Genomic DNA, 8,052 nt, shown 5'->3' on the forward strand with positions numbered 1-8,052 from the left:
TATCCTTATAGTTTTGATTTGCATTTCTCTGATGATTTCTCTGACTGACCATTTTTTCGTGTGTCTGTTGCTGCTTGTATGTTGTCTTTTGAGAAATGGCTGTACATATCCGTTGCCCACCTTTTAATGGGACTGTTTGTTTTTTTTTTTTTTCTTTCACTTCGTTTGAGTTCCTTGGAGATCCTGAATGTTACGCCTTTGTCAGATGCATAATTTGCAAATGTGTATTCCCTTTCTATGGATTGTCTCTTTATTCTCTTGATGGTTTCTTTTGCTGTGCAAAGCCTTTTCAGTTTGATGAGGTCCCACTTGTCTATCTTAACTTTGTAACATTCACTTTGGGGAGTTGAGCATGAATTCATTGCTTACTCTGATGTATAGAAGGGTGTTTCCTACATTTTCTTGTAAGATTCTTATAGTTTGATATGTTACATTTAGGTCCTTGATCCATTTTGAGTTGCTTTTTGTATATGGTGATAGGAAGAGGTTCAGTTTCGTTCTTCTGCATGTGCTTAGTCAATTTTCCCAGCACCATTTGCTAAATATGATCTCCTTTCCCCAATGATTGTTATTGGTGGCTTTGTTGAAGATGAATTGGTTGAAAGACTCTGTTTTTACTTCTGGAATCACTGTCTTGTTCTTGTTCCACTGTTCAATGTGTCTATTTCTGTACTAACATCATGCCATCTTGATTACTGTAGCCTTGTAGTAAGTCTGGAAATGTGAAACTTCCAGCTTTGTTCCTTTGCTGGGGACTGTTTTGATTACTCATGTTCTTTTTTGTTTTCATATGAATTCCTATATTATCATTTCCAGGTCTGTGATGAATGATGTTGGCAATTGGAGGGGTAATGCACTAAATCTGTAGATTGTCTTGGGTAAAATGGACATCTTGACAATATTGATTCTTCCAATTCATGAGCATGGCATTTATTTGTTTGTGTCAACCTGAAGTTTTTTGAACAGTGTTTTGTAGTTCTCATTGTAAAGACCTTTCATTTCTCTGGTTAAATGGATGCAAAGGCATTTCAATTTTTTGTGGCTATTGCGAATAGAATTATGTTTTTTATTTGGCTCTCTGCCTGCTTGTTGCTGGTATATAGAAATGCAACTGTCTTTTGCACATTGGTTTTGTAAGCCCAGACTTTTACCAAAGTCATTTATCAGTGCCAGGGGGCTTTTGACAGACTCCCTAGGGTTTTCTAGGTATAAAATCATATCATCCACAAAGAGGGATAGCTTGACTTTCTCTTTTCCTATTTGGATACCCCTGACTTCCTTCTCTTTCCTGATTTATCTGGCTAGGGCTTCCAGCACTATGCTTAACAAGTGGGTTGGGAGTGGGCATCTTTTTCTTATTCCAGTTTTTAGGATGAATGCCTCCAGCTTCTTCCCATTGAGCAAAATGTTGACTGCAGGTTTATTATAGATGGCTCTAATTGTTTTGAGGAATGTTCCCTCTATGCCAAGGCGTTTGAGGGTTTCTTATCAGAAACAATGCTGGATTTTGTCAAATGCTTTTTCTGCATCTAATGAGATAGTCATGTAGTTCTTGGTTTTACATCTTTTAATGTGCTGAGTTACATTTATGGTCTCACAGATGCTGAACCAGTTCTGAATCCCAGGAAGGAAGACCCCCTATACATGACGGATGATCCTTGAAATATGCTGTTGGATTCGGTTTGTTAGAATCTTGTTGGGAATTTTTGTCTGTGTGCACCAAGCAGATTGGCCTGTAATCCTTTTTCCTTGTTTAGTCTTTGCTAGGTTTGGGTATCAGTATGATGTTAGCTTCATAAAATGAGTTAGGGAAAATTCCATCATTCTTAATTGCCTGGAATACTTTAAATAAGATTGATATCAGATACTTCATGTATATATGGTAGAATTCAGGCAAGAAGTCATCTTTTCCAGGGTTTTTGTGTGTGTGTTTGTGTGGAGGTTTTGTTTTTTCCCCCACATCCTAGATTTATTACAACTGACCTGCAGGTAAAAGGATAGAACTTTTACATAAACACTTTGATTCTATGTATATATCTTAATTAGAGAAGGAATTCAAACAAGAATACAAGATAAAATATTCCAAAGCTCCAAGAAGCAGTTATGTTACTGAGTTCCATATTTACAAATAAGGCAATATCCCTGCATATTAGCTTTTTGATTTTTTAAAATATATTTTTCTATGGTACAAGAGAAAAATAACCAGAGCTCACAATGTACAGTTCTTACACTATACACTGTAATGAACTCCTTGCCCTTAAGTTTATAGTTTATAATAATCTATGATTAATACACTAAAATTGCCTTTTTATGTTGTCATCCACACAATAGAATGGTCAGATTAGCTCCTGGACAGCCAAAATTGCTGTGACCCTATGCTGAGCCTATGCTGAGCCAGACGGGAAGTTGACAGCAGAGAAAGAGATTCCTCTTGAGTCCCCAGGAGCAATGGAGGATGATGGCTTGGTGTAGTTGAAGGAAGACATTGAGCAACGCCTCCTTTCAGAACACTGGGAAGTCTAAGGTTTAGGATACCATTGGGAAGAAGATAGGGAAATTAGGCAAGTGGACCAAAGAGATAAATCATTTCTGAATTCTGCAATTTACAGGGATGTAACTTTAAACAGCACCATTCTCCCTTTATTGTTGTATAGTATTTATGACTTGTCACTCTGAGAGAAGACACAGCAATACCTGCCACGATTTGGTTTGGTAATGGTGTCACCTGCATATCAGACCATGGCTGTTTTATACTCCATGTGCTTGAACCACTCACAGTGCTGCTGAACTGTCATTCAAAGCCTACTGTTCAATGCCAGGAAGGCCAGAGCAAAACCTAATGAGAGCCTGGCTAGGTAAGTGAGGAAGCACAGCAAAAGATAAATCTATTCTAATATAACATGATATTTCAAGCAGGAAATTTGGCTGAGCACATCAATCCCCAAACATCGACTGTGACTGTAAAGCAACAGAATATCAAATCAGTAAATCTATTATGCTTGGTGAAAAATGTAAATTCCTCCTTTGTCTCCCAGCTCCAGAAGGCAATGTGTCTCTCATTGGCTGTGCAAGTTCTTCTCACTCAAGCCCGAGTCTCTATGTTCAGACATAGTACATCCATTACTGCATTCTTCCAGGATTTAGAAATCTGACAAAACATCATTCTAGTAACTGCATCTCCAGGTTTTGAGTCTATAAATGAATTTAAGATGTGATCTAATCACAGTCAACAACTTGATTGTACTGACTTCCACACTTCATGAATATGTTCATCACGAAAGAGCAGGATGAGGTCTCCCTGACCAGCACTAACACTGTGTGATCAGTCAGGTATTACAAGGATGCATGTTCTAGGTGACAGGAGTATACAGACATGATAGAAACGAACACCAATCTTATTGCACATGGTGTTTGGGTGAGCAACAAAAACACTGTGATATGGGATGAAAATTCTTTACGTCTTGCTTCCTCTCAGCCCTTTTATTCTAGAGTCTGATGTAGCAGTGGTATCAATCGATATACATGGGAAAGCTGGGGGTAGCTGGCATTTGATCCAGGATTTTACAAACATAGCACGCGACCTCAATGATATGTTCTTCATACATCAAAATAAAGGGATTTTCAGAAGTTCTTTATACTTTGGCCTTTTGGATTTATCCTTTGTAAGGTACAAGTTGACAAAGTTTATGAAACTTGGGGAGAATTCCCTTTCCTCAGAATTACTCAGCTGTGGAGGATATCCTTTCACCACTTGTGTTAGTTGATCACATACACTATGCCACTTTGGATAAGGAAATCGGCCTGTGACCAACTTGTACAATGTGATCCCCAAACTCCAGACATCACAGCGGACATCATATCCTTGCTGTGATGCACTTGGGTCTATTCTTTCAGGTGCCACATATGGCCTACAACCGACATCTCGTGTCTTGGCAATGAAGTCCACAAGCTGTTCACTGATACCAAAGTCACAGAGTTTAATATTTCCACTTCTGTCCAGAAGAATATTGGAGGTTTGATATCTTTGTGAATAATTTTCAAAGTTTTTAAAAAGTGCTTTCACAGTTGCTAAAGTGATTTTTCCTAAAATTTCTTCTGGAGTAATTACCTAATACACTATATACATATTTGTAAAATTTATCAAATGAGGTAGACATGAGTTCCATGCAGATCTAACAGTTACCCTCTCTGAAGAGTGCACCATAAAACTGAACAAAGTATGGGCAATCACTACTCGGAATTACTACATGCAAATAAGAAGTTGCTTTTGTTCTTTTTCATCCATTGTTGATCGAATTCTTTGTCCACTTGATTTGTGGACCATTTTGTTGACAGAACCATAAGCTCCTCACCCAAATTCTCCAAGGTCTTTCAAGTTCTCTGCAGTGAAATCCCAGTGTTTTTCAGGGGAGATCTTCAGTTTTCCTGACAACTCAATGCTGTGTGTTCTCAGTCTATGTGTGGATTTTGAACTCCTGTAGGATTGGGATTCAGAGTAAACTCTGCTGTAGATTTGAATGGTGGATTTGCAAAATTCAACTTCAGTGCTTTGCATTTACTATGCATGATGCTGACTGCTGGGTGGCTGGGCACCAGGGACCCTATGGGACTGGGATGCCTTTGCCGCCTCCATAGCCGCGACCGCCGCTTGGGTTTGGAGCCTCCATTTTTGGTAGTGAGTAGTGGAGTGGTGCCTCCGTGGCTGCCTGTGTTTTTAGTGACTGAATCGATTTCTTGGATTGATATTGGTTTGTTTAAAGTTTTAATTTCTTTTTGTTTCAACCTTGAGAGGTTGTGTTGTACCACAAAATCCTCCATATCCTTTAGGTTTTGTAGCTTATTTGCATACAGATGCTCATAGTAATCTCTGATAAACTTTTGAATTTTTTCACAGTCAGTAGTGACATCTCTTTTTTCATTTCTAATTGTGTTCATTTGGACTTTCTCTCTCTTTGATTTTAGTCACTCTGGCCAGGGATTCATCAGCCTTATTTATCCTTTCAAAGCACCAACTTTTTGTCTTGTTGATCTTTTCTATGATATTTTGTCTTCCACATCCTGCAATTGTGATGCCTTCTATATCTTTTATCTTAGTGATATGGATTTTTCTACTGAAATTAGGATTTAGATTATTTGACCTTTCCACCTCCCTCAGATGTGATGTTAGGCTCTTTACCTGTGACCTTTCTATTTTCTTGCTATGCACGTGCAATACTATGAATTTTCCTTTCCACACTGATTTCATTGCATCCTATAGATTCTGATAATATATGTTTTTTGTTTTGTTTTTTTCTTGCTTGTTTGTTTGTTTCCAGGTATCTTTTTATTTTTGTCTTGATTTCTATGTTGACCCAGAAGTCATTCAACAGCATATTGTTTAGTGTTCATGTCTTTATGTGTTTTGGGGGGGATCTTGCTGGTGATGATATTGAGTTTTATTCCCCTGGAATCTGAGAAGATTCATGGTATTATTTCAACCTTTTGAAATTTGTTCACACTTGATTTATGTCTGCAAATGTGCTAGATCTTGGAGTAGGATCCGTGTGCTGATGAGTAGAATGTATACTCTGTAGTTGTTGAATGAAGTGTTCAGTAGATGTCTATTAAATCTATTTGATCACATGTGGAGTTAAGGTTCCAGATATCCTTGTTGATGTTTTGCCTTGATGATCTGTCTAGGGCTGTTGAGAGGTACTGAGGTCTCCAACAATGATTGTGTGAGTGGAAATGTCCTCTTAGTTTACTTAGTAGTTATTTATAAAGCCTGGTTCTCCTGTGTTGGATGCATATATGCTTAAGAGGAATATTTCTTACTGGTTAATTGATCCTTTTATAATTATATAGGGTCCTTCTGTGTCCTTTTTAATTTTGATGGCTCAAAGTCTGCTTTGTCTAATATCAGAATAGCTGCATCTGCTCTCTTCTGCTTTACATTTTCCTGAAAGGTCATTTTCCAACCCTTAACTTTGAGTCTGTGGGTGTTTTGCAATGAGACAAGTTTCCTGGAGGCAGCAGAATGTTGGATCATGATTCTCAATTCTTTTGCCATTCTATGCCTCTTGAGTGGTCCATGCAGTCCATTCACATTCAAATTAATTATTGATTGACTCCTTTTTAAAATTTGTTATTTTAAAGATGTGGGGTACAATTGAGGGTTGGGTATACAAATTCAAATTAATTATTAAAATGTGAGATTTTATCCCTGTCATAGGGTTCTTAGAGGGTTGCTTTGTTTCCTTTTCACTTTTGTAATTATATTTGTGTGTATTTTAATTTTTGTAAGTAATCCATATGCTCTGTTTACTCTATGCTTTTGTGATGAGTATAACCATTTTTTTTCTGTATTCAACACCTTCTTAAGCATCTCCTGAAGGACTGGCATAGAGGCAGTATATACTCTTAGGGAATGGATGTTTGAGAAGGATTTTAATTATCCCTCACTGATAAAGTTTAGCTTGACAGGATAAGAAATTCTTGACTGGAATTGCTTATCTTTAAGAATGTTAAAAATGAGACTCTAGTATCTTCTGGCTTGTAGTGCTTCTGCAGATAAATCTATAGCAATTCTGATGGATCTTCCCCGGTAGATTGTTTGACCTTTCTCTCTTGCTGCCTTTAGGATCTTTCTTTCATGTTTACTTTGTAGAGGCTGATTATTATGTGTCTTCAGGATGGTCTTCTGATGTGATATCTTGCAAGGGTTCTCTGAATCTTTTGCACTTGAATGGTTGCCTCTCTAGCAAGATGTGGGAAGTTTCCTTGGATGACCTCATGAAATGCTTGATCCAGGATGTTCCCAGTTACCCCTTCTGTTTAAAGAATACCAGTTGGGTGTAGATTTGGCTTCTTGACATAGTTCCACACTTCTCAGAGACTATGCTTATTCTTTCTGAGGCTTTTTCTGGAAAAAGTCTTTTGACAGACTGAGTGGTTCTATATTTTGGTGTTCATGCTCTGAGATCCTTTCCTCTCTCTTATTGATTCTGTTCTGTATGCCTATTATTGTGTTTTTAATTTCCTGGATGAAATTCTTAATTTCCAGTATTTTAGAATGGGTCTTTCTGAAATTGGCCATCTCTGCTTTTATTTCCTGTACAACGTCAGTGAACTTTATTTCTGTTTTCTCATGGTTCTCTTTGTTCATTGTAGCAATCTAATCTACGAGTTTTGTGACTCCCATTCAGTACAGGTCATTCTGGAGGGCTTCCACTTTTTGTGCACTGATTACTTTTGGGGGTCCTGTTTCTTTAAGACTCTTTATAATTCCTTGTGTTTATTTATTGATTCTTCCTCATTTGTGAAAAGTAACTCTTCCTTCTTCATTTTTCTTCTTTTTTTTGTTTTGAAGCTAGTTTATGTCTTTCTGTTCTACAGCCTTTACTGTCATCCAATATAGGTCACTCAATGAGAGAGGGAGCAGTATTCACTTCTGCTTTATGCACCATGGTGAAAAAGGTTTTTCTACTTCAAATTTTTCCTGCAGTTAGCCAATTGGACTGGTTTTCAGCCCTGCTGCAAGCACTCTGTAGGGAATGGATAGGGTGATGGGCCCCCTGTCTATTGTTTGCAGTTTGAAGCCCAGAAATCTTCCTGCTGGGACTCAGGTTTCTTTTGTCACTCCCTCCCCGTTAAGTCTGTGCTCAGCACTTGAAAAAGAGCAAACTTTGCCATGGGGAATCCACTCTTTGGACATGCTAGACTGGAAGGAGAACCTTCCTTATCTGGGAATGCCTCATCTGGTTGCTTGTCAGATGCTGGCAGTGGTTACCAGCTGAGCACGATCTGTAGGCAAGCTTTCCAAGTCTGGGGGCAGACTACTGGGTTCTGTGGGTGGAAGGCACATGCTCAGGGGTTGTCCAAGCACAAGTTTGTTCTCTGTTCCACTTGGGCTGCAGTCACTCACTGCTGTTCCCTGAACAGGACTCTTCCTGCATGGGACCAATGACTCACCCAATGTTGGGAGTGGGGAGAGTTGACATAGAGCATGCCAGGATCACTCATCCTTTCTTGTATACAGTAGGGCAGGGCTTCGGTTTCTATGCAAACCTGGCA

General features: G+C 38.5%; 1 pseudogene; it reads right to left on the bottom strand.

Annotated features, from left to right (window-relative positions):
* Positions 1-3,509: 3,509 nt before the first annotated feature.
* LOC103250657 lies at positions 3,510-4,667 on the bottom strand (annotated as a pseudogene).
* Positions 4,668-8,052: the final 3,385 nt, after the last annotated feature.

Source organism: Carlito syrichta, unplaced genomic scaffold (genome assembly GCF_000164805.1).
Source record: "Carlito syrichta isolate Samal-C Ts95f unplaced genomic scaffold, Tarsius_syrichta-2.0.1 Scaffold51905, whole genome shotgun sequence".
NCBI lineage: Eukaryota > Metazoa > Chordata > Mammalia > Primates > Tarsiidae > Carlito > Carlito syrichta.